This window comes from Nannospalax galili, unplaced genomic scaffold (genome assembly GCF_000622305.1).
Source record: "Nannospalax galili isolate Female #2095 unplaced genomic scaffold, S.galili_v1.0 scaffold375, whole genome shotgun sequence".
Classification (NCBI taxonomy): domain Eukaryota; kingdom Metazoa; phylum Chordata; class Mammalia; order Rodentia; family Spalacidae; genus Nannospalax; species Nannospalax galili.
In genome coordinates, this window is record NW_008337054.1 from 1,652,198 (window position 1) to 1,665,496 (window position 13,299).

Below are 13,299 nucleotides of genomic sequence, written 5' to 3' on the forward strand. Positions count from 1 at the left end.
TTAACAGTACTTCCATAGACTTATTCATTCTTCACTTAGAGACATGTGTGTATTTATTCCACAAATATTTATTGATAACTTCTCATATGTTAGCAAAATTAAAGATGGAAACACATCTACATGCCAGATAACCAGTTAGTTAGCTGCTTTTTTCATTGCTGTGATCAAATATCTGACAAAAGCAGCTAAGGAGGAAGGGGTTTGTATTAGTTACTTTTCTTTTGCTGTGATAAAACACCATGAACAAGGCAACTCACAAAAGAAAGAGTTTCTCTCCAGAGAGATGAGTCCATCATGGCTAGGAGGCATGGGAACAAGTGGCAGGCATGGCAATAGAAGCTGAGAATTGAGAGCTCACATCTACAACAACAAAGAGGAAGGAGAGAGAGAGAGAGAGAGAGAGAGAGAGAGAGAGAGAGAGAGAGAGAGAGAGAGAGAGAGAGAGAAAGGCTGTGAAATCTTGAAGCCTGCCCCACCCCCACCCCATGACATGTTTCCTCTAGCAAGGCCACACCTCCTAAACTTTGATGACCTTCCTCAAACAGCTCCACTAACTGACCAAGTATAAAAATACTTTAGCCTGTGGGGAACACTTTTCAATCAGACTGCCCCAGGGTTTATTTTGATTTTGGCTCACAGTTTGAGGGTACAGCCCATCCCAAAGAAGGCATGGTGGTAGGAATATGAGGCAACTGGTCACATTACCTCCACAGTCAGGAAGCATATAGAGAGGAATGCTGCTGCTCACCTCGCTTTCTCCTTTCTTATTTAGTGCAGGATCGAAATCTTGAAGCCTGCCCCACCCCCACCCCATGACATGTTTCCTCTAGCAAGGCCACACCTCCTAAACTTTGATGACCTTCCTCAAACAGCTCCACTAACTGACCAAGTATAAAAATACTTTAGCCTGTGGGGAACACTTTTCAATCAGACTGCCCCAGGGTTTATTTTGATTTTGGCTCACAGTTTGAGGGTACAGCCCATCCTGGCAGAGAAGTCATGGTGGCAAGTTAATGAGACTGCTCATATTGTATCCACAGTCCAGAAAGAGATGAATGCTGGTGCTCAGCTCACTTTCTTCTTTTTATTCAGTCAAGGATCGCAGCCCATGGAATGGTGCCACCCACATTTAGGATAGGTCTTCCAGCCTCAATTAATTCAAACAAGAATCTCCCTCACAGACACTTCCAGAAGTTTGTTTCCATGGTAGTTCTAAATCCTATCAAGTTGGCAATAAAGATTAATCACCATTCCTAGTAAATAAAAATGCCCAAAATTCAAGTTCTACTGCATTTTTCACTATGTTTCTAAATGTGTAGACTCAAGGAGGTCAAGGTTTCTTGCTCAAGTTCACATAAATGCATAATCATAAGTCACATCTCTTGAATGAAGACCTAGGTTTTTGGACTCTAAACTCTGGATCTTTCCATCATATCTCATTGCAAAGGAGCAATGGAGTATGGAGAAGTGCAGGATTCTAACTTAGATGCTAACATTTTCCTCATTTTTCAGATGATGACAATTTACAAAAGCACCTAGGAAACATGTACTAGTCAGTGAAATATAATTTGTAAAATTGTAAAAACAAAGTTAGCAACTAAGAACCTACCTTGTGCTTTCCATTGATAACAGTGGTTAGAGTCAAGCTAATTAATTATGAGGTGCTTCATCTCAATTACCCAGAGAAATATTATTTCTCCTATTTGACAGACAGTCCTACAACTAATAAGTGGTTTAGCTTGAGTTTGCTTAACCTACTAGATTACTGAAATGAGATACATGAGTCAATTTCCATTAAATGAATTGTGCATTTATGTGTTTATCCTATTTAATCCAAGCAGCATTTATTATCAGTATGATAAATCATCAGATTACTTAATATCTAATTAAAAAGGTGAACACTGTAAACAGACTATCTTGACACTGAAACAAAGAGGCTGTGAGAAACTAGAAAGAGTATACCCAACAGACTAGGAAGGAGTGATACTTAGCAGAGTTGAAGACAAAGCAGGAAGTAGCTTGGGAAGAAGAAAGGGGAAATGGACTTAAGAGGAAGTGATAGGGAGAGAACTAATGGTTGAATGAGAACAACAGCAAGAGGTATGAAAGTGTATTTGTCCAGTGAATGATACACAGCTCCATATGGTCAGGACATGGGATCCGAAGGAGAGTGAGGACAAGAGCCAGGGGCCACTGATGCCAGGGAGGGGGGAATTCATTGGTTTTGATGCACTGACAATTTACAGAGATCTTAGCAGACTCATGTATCAGCTCCAAATGTCAAAACTTAGGTTGTCTTGGTCCCAGTTATGCTAATTCAAAGGCATGTTCACAGCGCCACTTCCTACATGGCCAAGCAGAGAACCCGGGAATGGCAGTGGGGCCTGCATGTCCCAATTTCTCATTAGCTAGCCACACATTTTCCCTCTTGATATTTCTGTCACTGCAAGAAAGAACATTATTCACTTGGAAGAGAGGGACATCAATTAGCTCCTCCAACAGTGTAGTCATCAGTCACAAAGTGTTCTTGGTCATTATTCACCTGTGCTGGGGCAACCCTTTGATCTCAGAATGACAGGGACCTTATTGAGCGCCAGCCCTTGGGGCCTCCAACCCTCTGCCCTCCTGCCCTCTTTGTAAATAAGATTATTGCTGTTGCTACTGTCTGGCTTGCCTGAAGGAATATAGAACTCCTCCAGGAAACAAATAGATAAGGACTAATGGGGGAGAATCTTTTAAAACTGTCCAAAGCAACCCAACCCTACACCTGACCCAAGTGTAATTATTTCATTCATATTGAATCACATACTGCTTTTCAGTTAGAGTTTGAGCTTATAGAGAGGAGGAAAAAAACCAAATAAATCTTTGAATTATGCTATGAAGAAGAGAGCAAAGCTTTAAAATATTCTGATATTTTTCCAAGTTAATTGCATATTTCATATTTTCTATGAAGATTTCACCAGACATAAGCATATACATTCAAAATAATCTTTGTTCAAATCTTGTATATTTTTAAGTGACAGGGAGATTTGTTGGACAGATTTTACTTGAATTTAAAAGCTAACAACTTTTTTGGCTTGTGCTTTACTCAAAATCTTTGATTATTCTAGACAGACACAACCCCCTTAGCCATACAATCCAGCCTCTGATTGCTTGCCTTATTGAATCTCAATCATTCTAACCTAGGCTATTATGAGCAATTTGTCTTACATAGTCATTCTGTATTTTCAAGTATGAATTCCCTTCCTCTGAGGGGGAATTAGAGATAGAATGCCTTGAAAAACATCCTTCATTTTTTAACATGGGACAATCTCTGTATAAGTAGACGGATGCAAATATCTCCCAGAATAGGTCCCACTTATGGTAAAATTCCACATCTCCCAAGAACAGCCTCCTGAGAGAGGTGAGTATGATTTGGCCATCGCAGCAAATATGGTTCAACAAAGATCACAACATAGGTTACTCTCTCAGAAGATAAGATGGAAAAACAATTTTCTTCTCCCAAAGTCCTAGTTCTGACAGCCTTTACTTTGTCCAGTGAAGGGAAAACACAGAGTTCAACATGAAGGAAAGGCTGCTGAATATTTTCTTCAGTAACAATTCTGATCAGACTCAAAGCACAAACATTCCTGGTTCAAATCACATTATGTCTAAGCAGAGGGAAATAGGAAAAGAAATATCGATTCTTAAAAACTGATTATGAAAGTAAATTCTTTAACAGTGTGGCCTCAGGAGATGAAGTAGAGCAGGAAGTTTCTTGAGGTTTGGTGAACACACTGCAGACTACACTGGATATGTCAGAACAAGGTTATGATGGTTTCTACCATCATGTCCTGTTTCCCAAAACCTCCATTTCTCACTGCGCTTCCCCTGCCTTTTTTTGTGGGTTATTGGCCAACAAAGACACATACTTAGACATTTCAAAATTGAAGGATAACCAAAAGAGCTTCTAGGTCTTATCTGAAGGATGGATAGGCATGTCTGAGTGAAGTAGTCATTAATCAAAATGTGACTTCTTATCTTAGATGCAAAGATGGGAATTAATACCAGAGTCAGAGGAGAGTTGTGAACCAAAGGACTTGTATGATGACTGTCATCTCTGACAGTAAGTAGAACAGACCAATCTAAAAACCTGCCCCTTTCCTTTGTGTCAAGGGCTCAAATATTTTTTTAAAAACCTAGCTTCTTCTTCATGCATTGTGCTAGGACTCTAAAGTCAGCTGCACAGATGACAGCAAGGACAGAACAGCTGTCTGGAAAATGGAAAATAGAATCATGGGTCATTTAGAAATTAGAGCAAAGATGAAACACGGACAAGAGAAAGTCTGAGTATGAAGGAGTTATTCTAACTTTTGGGGTCCAAATAAAAATTCTACAAGAAAATGATCAAAATTCTTGCAAAGATACTAGATTTTAGATGCCTAAAATAAAAGCAAATAGGCCTTTTTATACAAATATAAATAAATGTGGTAATGAATAAATTTAAAATTACTTCAGACACTTGGAAACCTGGCTGCAGTAGGTCCACTTGATTCTTTCTTATTTTGGGGGTGTTTGAGAACTGAAGAAACATAGTTAGATGTGTCCCATTGAAAACCTTATGTCCAATTTTTTATTATTGATTTTTATTTTATGTGTAGGAGTGTTATGCCGGTGTGTGTGTAAGTGCACCCATGTTGTGCAGTGCTTGCGGAGGACAGAAGAGGGTGTTGGATCCCTGAAACTGAAGTTACAGATGGTTGTTAGCAGCCATGTAGGTGCTGGGAATCGAATCTGGGTCCTCTGTAAGAGCAGCCAGTACTCTTAACCACTGAGCCATCTTTCCAGCCCCTTACGTCCAATTTATAATAAGCACTTCTCAGCTTTGAAAGTAGAAACAGCCCAATGGTTTATAATGTTCCCCTGGGACAATGAGTTCTTTCATCTACCTGATAGTCAATGAAAAACATCTTGATAGATTTATCTGTGCAGGTGCTTTAAGACACCTTGATAGATTAAAATTAAAATTACAAAAAAAGATGAATGAAGAGGGAATTATTTCCTTCCAGAAACACTTGGCCCTTCATAAAAGCTCACAGAACAGCACATACTGAGAATCAGACACTTCTCCAGCCATTCAAATAACTAAGTGTTCAAGTCTGAAACTTACAAGATTCTTTCTTTTTTTTTAAAGTGAACAGTGTTAAACTTCCCACCCATCTTACCTTCTTACAAGTTTCCTTTATTTTCATATTCTAAAGTTCTGAATTATTTGCCATGCTATATGATGAGCTATGTGCTTCAGGGTGTAGGACCCATCTACAAATTTGCAGTTGAGCTAGGGCTGTAGACAAGCCTCAACTATTGTAAGGAATAGTGGATGGAAATGAAGTGAACCCTGAGATCCATAAGTAATCCCTAGACCTCCAGATCCTTGACAGTCAAGTATGAGACACTGTGTCCCATGCTAACAAGTGGAAGAGGAAGCTGATCAAAATCTGCCAGTTTCTCTTATTGACCTCTGTCTGCTGACAGAATAACAGGCAGTCAAATGGCCAGAGAGCTAGCAGCATAGGCCTGAGAACAGAGACAGGCTGCAGACTGCAAAACTAGCTCCTAAATAACAAGAAGACTATAAACAAGGCAGAAGCAAGGCAGAGGGGGTATTACTTCCATTTAACAATGAAACCCCTCAGCCTGGCATATGACCTTGGGTCCTCCCCTAAGTCTCTCCAGAATGACTGTTAGTATCAACTCCTTCTGTAAACAGTAGATCTTTGAAGTGGCAGAGACTCCATGGCACTACCATGGTATAGTAGAAAGCATGCCAAGCCTGGGCTCAAGGTCTGACTTTGTAGTTTTGCTTTATCTTGGCTGTACTTCTCCCCTGCCCCATGTATGAGGCCCAGGTAATCCTGGTGGCTGGCATTATAATTAAATGGGATCACTTCCTTGGCTATACTGTAAATCTGTATTGTACCAATGTAAGTTTTTATTCTGGAGGGTTTAGAAAATGAGAGAGTAGTCAAGTAACATTGGCTAGACGTCCCCTCCTGGAGCCTGCAAAGCCCTCCTATGTGATCCCATTCTGTGTGTTTGCATCCCTCCCAGACCCCTCCAAGGGTACCAACAGCTTGACGATCTGGAAAGGAAAAGCAGAAAATCTCTGCTGTGTAGCTGAATTGCTGGAAGAATTCTTTTAAAAATAAGATCTGTCTTCTATGATCAAATTCAGTGCCACCTAGTTCTCCCCGGGGTCCCCTAGTAACTCAGTAGCAGGCAATATATGTGCACAGAATTCATACATAATGTCAAAATCTTTACAATAACTATTATTTTTTCCAAAGATCACACATAGGCAAACAATAGAAGGCACTAAAAATGAAAAAAAAATAAGTTCATTCCTGGTGCATTTAAGGTTTGCTGTAAACTCCAAAATATTCATACTTCTGTATCAGTCTTGATTTCTGATCTAATTTTTTTAATCACTACAATATAGATTGAAAAAACTGACACTTTTGACTGTTTAGATAAAATAGGACTATGCAATCAGTCAGTCCCAACTCTTAAATATTTGGGTAAAATTGTTTATTTCTACATTGTCCTTGATTTTTTAACAAAGCCAAGCCACTGTGCAAAGACCAGAATGTTTTATCCTAGCTAGTGGTTGGCACAAATCAATCAGAATTTGGTTAATCTATGTGTCGTTTAATCAATAAAAATTTATAGTGAAAAATCTGTCACCCATGCTGGGTAAACCACTCTGAGCCGAAGCAAAGTTACTCAGTTGTATGACCGCATCTGAACCTCTGCAGGCATCAATCTGCAATGGCCTGATTTCGAATATATGTAAGATTTCTTTTTAACTCTCTTTTCTCCAAAAATGACAAATTTAACCAAATGTAATGAGATGTGAAATCATTTCTAAAGGTATTAGGATGGGAATTACCGTTAACATCAGCTTTCTTCTATAAAACAATATTTTCTGCACATCTTATGCTGAGAGCTTACTATACAATAAAAGAAAAGATAGCTATGAGAAGATTTATCCAACTAGAAATTCATTCATGTTATCAAGATCCTTTAGTAGATGGTAAACACACCCTGGTGCATTGAACATATCTGGCATTTACATCTTAGTATGTATATTTTCGGTAGTGACTTCAATTAAATAAGCATATGTTTAGATTTTATCTTTATTTTTAAATATTATGTATTTTGCATTACAGCATTATAATTACCTGAGCAAAAAGCCTAACTCTTAAATTTAGTAGTTAAGAGTGGGCCCAAACTCAGAGGACACTACTTTCCCTGGAGATCTTTTGGAACCATCTGTCTCCTGGAACTGTGCTGATGGAACTGTCTGCTGGACTCTGTTTCTGGAACTCTGTCCCAGAGACAGGCTCGATCCATAGCGTTATTCAAAATAGTTTCTCCACCTTCAATTGGGGAAGTACAAGCTTAACTCCACCTTAATCTTAATAGACCATCAGGTCTTTTCATCCCTAGTGCTAGAATACATTCATACAAGCTCCACTGTCCTTTCCAATCTTCACTGTGTGCAATAGAGATGAGTGTGCTTGCTTTCAGTTCTTTGATATGTTAAATCTCAAGCTGCCCACATTTATTCATTATCTTTTTGGATGGAGTACCAAATTGAGGTTCCTAGGAAACAAAATCAGGTGTTCAGGTTACAAGACACAAGAGTACATGGTTTCGCTGGGGTTAATTAGAAGTCATTAGTCCAGGTTATGTCCATTTATACAAGTTATTCCTACATATGTGTATTTCTGTGTGTCTGTGTGTCTGTCTCCAGGTTCCCCGTGGAGGCCAGGAAAGAGCATTAAATCCCCTAGTGCTAGAGTTACAGGCAGGTGTGAGCCACCCGACCTGGTGCTGGGAACTGAAGTCCAGTCTTCTACAAGAACAGTAAGCAGTCTTTTAAGTGCCGAGTCATCTCCCTAGTTCTTTAAATTTGTGTGTGTGTGCATGCGTGTGTGTGTGTGTGTGTGTGTGTGTAAAGATTTATTTTTATTTTATTTGTGTGTGTGTGCCTGTTTCTGCATGAGTTTATATATGTGGGTGTCTATGGAGGACAGGAAAGGGTATCAGATAGATCCCTTGAAGGTGGAGTTATAGGTGATTGTAAGCCACATGATGTGGGACTGGGATTTGAACTCTTCTCATGACTGAACAGCAAGTGTTCTTAACCATCGAGCCATCTCTCTCATCCTAAATTTATATTTGCAACAAAAACTTTCATTTTACTTACTATATGCTAGGCACTGTTTGAAATGCTTCTGTAATCAACATTAGCTGCTTTGTAATCTCAATCAGAGGAAACATATGCTGTACTCAGGACAGTTCTTCCCCAATTAAAAAATATCATTACATGCATAGACATTATTTATATATTACACTGGAGAAATGCTGAAGTTGCTTGCCCAAGGCTGGAAAGCACCAACTCTACCTGCCACAGTAAGGAGGAAAACTGAACATTTACCCAGTCCATTTTGGCTCATTGATTAAATGTCCAACTTAGGGAACCGAAAACTCATGAGATAATAATACGGATAGGATATCATAGAGACAGATATTTACAGATATTATTGTAGAATATGGATTTGGGAGTATGAGGCATATTTTGGGAGAACTTGGAAGGTTTTGAACAGTGAAAGGATAGCAACAAGTCCTCAGATGCTTTTAGTCCATCTGAATATGAAATGAGGATTTTTCTTCTTCAGCTGTCAGTGTCATTGGACAGATTTAAAAGTGACATGGTTCTGGAATGAAGGGGGAAGGTCATTTGTGACCCCACATGTATTTTGTATGTTTAAATAGTGTCTTGTGCAGTGTAGAGTGTGATCTATTGTTAGTCTCTGCTTCTGATCAAACGTAGACTCTCTGGTAATCCTGCTGCCCACATCTCCATCACACTTGTGGCAAGGTCTGTTGCTGCTTTTACCACCGTAGTGTAATGCCTTTAAACTTCCAGTTACACCAATAAAATTGTGAGCCTTCTGCACTTAGACATTCAGGTTCTAAATATAATTTGTAGTAAAGCATTTTTCAAAATAAAAATAGCTGAAGAGGATTTGTTTGCTCAATTCAATGCACTTGCCTTTTGATCTTCCTGATTCTTATTGTAGGCACGCTCTTCTCTTTCCCAGTATTTACTGGTGCTATGGCAGAACCTTTCATTTCTGTTTTAATTGATACAGTTCTTTGACCCAAGAAGCCAAAAGTCATTCACAAAAAAATTGATTTTTAAAAACTCATCATGCAATAGCTGTCACCTGCCCTACATAGCTGTAGCTACTGCCATTTGCAGATGTGGATAGTAGACTCATTTGAGAATTCTTAGCTTTAAGGTCATGTAAAAATACATTATAGATGTAGAAATGAAACAGTCTAGCTGCTCTAATGCATGGGTTTTAAAGTGAAAGGAGACTATTGAACAAAGAAATGTTTCAATGAAATTCTTCAAAATTAAATCAGTGCGCGAGCACTTGTCTCAATTTCACTCCATTGTACCTGAATTTGTAGAATAACTGAGATTAAATGCAAAATTGAACATATAGAGTCTCCTTTACCTGCAGCTTGTTAGAGTGCAAAGCCTGGTGCATCTTTTTGTATATAAATCCAAAGAAGCTTAAAGTAGTTAAGTTTTCAGAGATTTAACTGATTAACAGCATACATTTCAGGGGTGGGGCTGTACCTCAGTGGTGGAAGGTATGCTTGGCACACAGGTGGTCATCCTTTGATACCTGTTCTATGGGATCCCTAGGTTTCTGGAGTTTAAGTACCTGGGTTCAAAACCCAGTTCCACCACTTTGTGACTTTGACTGAATTATTCTCTTTCCCTCAGGTATTTCTGTTTGTACCTACCTGATTTTGTAGTGACTAAGAGAATATACATGCTCAGCAATATGTGTCAATTATTTAAATCTTAAAAACTAATCTTTCATCGTGGATGGAAACACAACTCAGTGGGTAAAAATGCTTGCTATGCAAGCATGAGGACCTGAGTTCAAATCCCCATAAACCACATCTGAGTCAGACATGGTAGTGCACATCTGCAATCCCAGTGCTCCTATGGCAGGAAGCAGGGCAGGAATGGGAGAGTCCCTGAGAGCCTATGCAGTGGAAAACCCTGTCTCAAACAATGTGGAAGGTAAGGACTTTACCCAACCTTGTCCTCTGACTTTCACACATGTAACTATGGCATGCATGTGCCTGCATACAAATACAAACACACATGCATGCACATACATCATACACACATATGCACTCTCTCACACAAAATATCCAAATCATTCATCTCTTTTTTCTTTGTTCCTCTAAATAGTCAGTGTCCTATGCTGAAAAGCCTTGTACATTAATAATGTCTGCCTTTGTCACGAAGTATTCCTTGGTTCCGTGGCAACCGACCCTTAATCTTGTTGCCTCCACACAGTCTTTCCTTGGACAAACACCAAAGGGAGGTCCTAGACAAAAGGAATTCTCCACTCTTATGGTGAAGTTTCACCAGAAGCATTTTCATTGTGGTTTGGTTCAAAAACAAATTCATGAATTTGTAGAAAAGGCATGTTTTTGAGTTTATACTAGAATATTCAGGGTCCTGTATTAGTTATAATATCTTGGCCACAGGCTTTCGTGTTCTTTATCTGAAGAAAAGATCAGCACTTCCACTTCTTTGGGATCACATTCAAATGTTTTCCAACAGGTTGCCCTTCCCTGGGAATTAAAATGACCTGGAACCTAAAGCATTCCTTCACCTCCTCCTACCCTCCCCAAATGCCTGCAGTTTTCAGTGCAGAGCACCGAGAGGTGCTTCTTACATTTGATATCAAGTGTTTTCTTCCTTTCTCTAACTGAAGAAATGTAAAAGCACTCCACCCTAACTGAAGAAATCCCTCTTCATCTTACTTTGCCATTTTTTCCAGGCCTGGTGCAAAGTCACCAAATGCTGCTTGTTGTGACACTACCATTAAGGGAAAAGGAAGTGCTCTGTGTCCAAATGCATGTCCCCACATCCTCTGTCTAGCTGAAGTAGCATTGTTAATGTTATTCTATATAAACACAGTTTGGGATGACCTGGAAATCTCCTTTCCATGACAACAAAATTATTGCAGGAAAATTTCCTCCCAAATCATCTTACAAATTTTGAGAGAGAAATTCCTTTTAGACAAGCTTCAGCCTCAAAGGTGTTGCCTTTAGCTAGGGCAATTTTTGGATCTCAATGAGGCCAGCAGCTGGCCTCTTCTTTAAGCTGAGTGGTCCCAGAGTGGACCAAGAGTGACAGCAGGTATCACTAAGCTGTCTCTCAAAAAGCTGTGACACAGAAATGTCCCTCTGCCCTGGCCGCACCTGGATTTGTAGCAGCCTGAGCAGGCTGGTCTTTTGGCACACCTTGGAATCAATTTTCATTAACTGATTTCGTGTGTGTGTGTGTGTGTGTGTGTGTGTGTGTGTGTATTTGAGTATTACTCTGGAGGAGACTTGAAATAGAAAACCACAGGTAGTATTGTTCCAATTTGTATGTTCAATCAAAAAAAGAAAAACCCTGAAGGTGCACTAGGAAACACTGTTTAAGGTCTTTTAAAAGGTATAAAGATGGCAGGGCAATGGCTTCCATCTGAATGATGTATTCTTGGCAAAACTGCCCATGTACATGGTGGGTCCTCACTCCTGGGCCTAGTTCTGGACTTTTCCTGTACCCTATGGATGATAGTGAAGCCTCTTGCTAGTAGCAGCAAGAACATATTTTATTTCCCTGAGGGTAACAAAGAGGGGAAATCAAACATACTATAATTAGCTATTGATTTTTTTCTTAAGATTTTACCAAGATGCAATTTAAGGAACAAGTCTTTTAAACCTAAATTAGTCTCAGGAGGTTGGGGTAGGGGATGAAAAGCTGAAGGCATAATAAGTGTACGTGGAACCAGGTAACATTCAATGGCTCCATTTGGATGTCAGAATGTTTTCAACCTCAGTGAAGATCTCCCATTAAGCTTCGAGAAGTAAAAGCCCAGTACTGTGATTCTCAAATGCTAACTTGCATTAGAACCATATGGAATGTTTGTCAAAACAGATTTCTGAACCCCATATCCACGCTCTTCAGAGCAGTGGGACTGGTTAGGAGATGAGAGTTGACATTTCTGAAAAGATCCCTGGTGCCACTTGACCAAGGCTTCCTTAGGCAAAATTTATCACAGTTGTAGTTAAGTAAAATGAATGTTATTTAATATTCATCTTCCCCTTTAAGATGTGAATTTTTGAGGCCAGGAACTGAGTTCATCTTGCACTAGTTAGTACAGCCCCATCTCCTTATATAGTGTCTCAAATACTTGTGGAACAAATAAATACAGATATTTGTTACTTTGAGGTCTGCTTCCATCCCTGTCAATCTCTTCCATCTTCTCATCCTCTGTATCTTATAAGAAGAGTAGCTGTAATAACAAAGTTGATGATCATAAAGCACTTAAAATGTACTGGAGTAGTCAGAGAAGTGGCTCAGCAGCTAAGAGCACTAGCTGATGTTGCAGAGGACCCAAGTTTGGTTGCCATCACCCACATGGCAGATAACAATCATCTGTAACTCCAGTTCCAGGGAATTCAGTGCCTTCTTCTGGCACCTGAAGGTGTTACATGATACGGTACGCTTATACACATGCAGGAAAAATGCAGATTAAATAAATAAATTAATTAATAAATAAATAAAATAAATAATAAAAAACTTAAAAACCATGTTAAAAACTTAGCAAGTGTTCACAGTCACAATCTCACATCATAACAATATGCAGATTTTGTATTATTGCTTCTTATTTGACAATCAAAGAAACTAAAATTCAAGGAGGCTAAGTAACTTGAAACTGGCTTCATTATTAGTATGCTACAGATCCGAGGCTCAAAGTGGGCAGCCGGCCTCCAGGCTCTCTTTGTCGTGTGCCCTGTATACATCTTGTGAAAGTTCCACTGGCTGTTCATGGTCTACTCCAGTAATGCTTCCTTCCTTTACCCGCATATCCTGCAGCTTGCTATAGATCATTTTTCTTATTTTGTACCTTCTACTTTTAATGTTTCTCCCCTTTTCATGGGTCTCAAAAATTCCATTCTTATTTCAAGACTCATCTCAAGTGTTTCTTTCCAGTTCTGTAAAGCTTTTGTTGACCAGCATCTTCCCAACCAGCCCCACTGGATAAGCCATTTCCCCACCTACACCCTCATTGCACCCTCTTCAGCTGTGATTTCTGGGTCTTTCTTGTTCTTTTTTTTTTTTTTTTTTTTTTCTTTTTTTTTTTTAAAAAAAAAATCCCA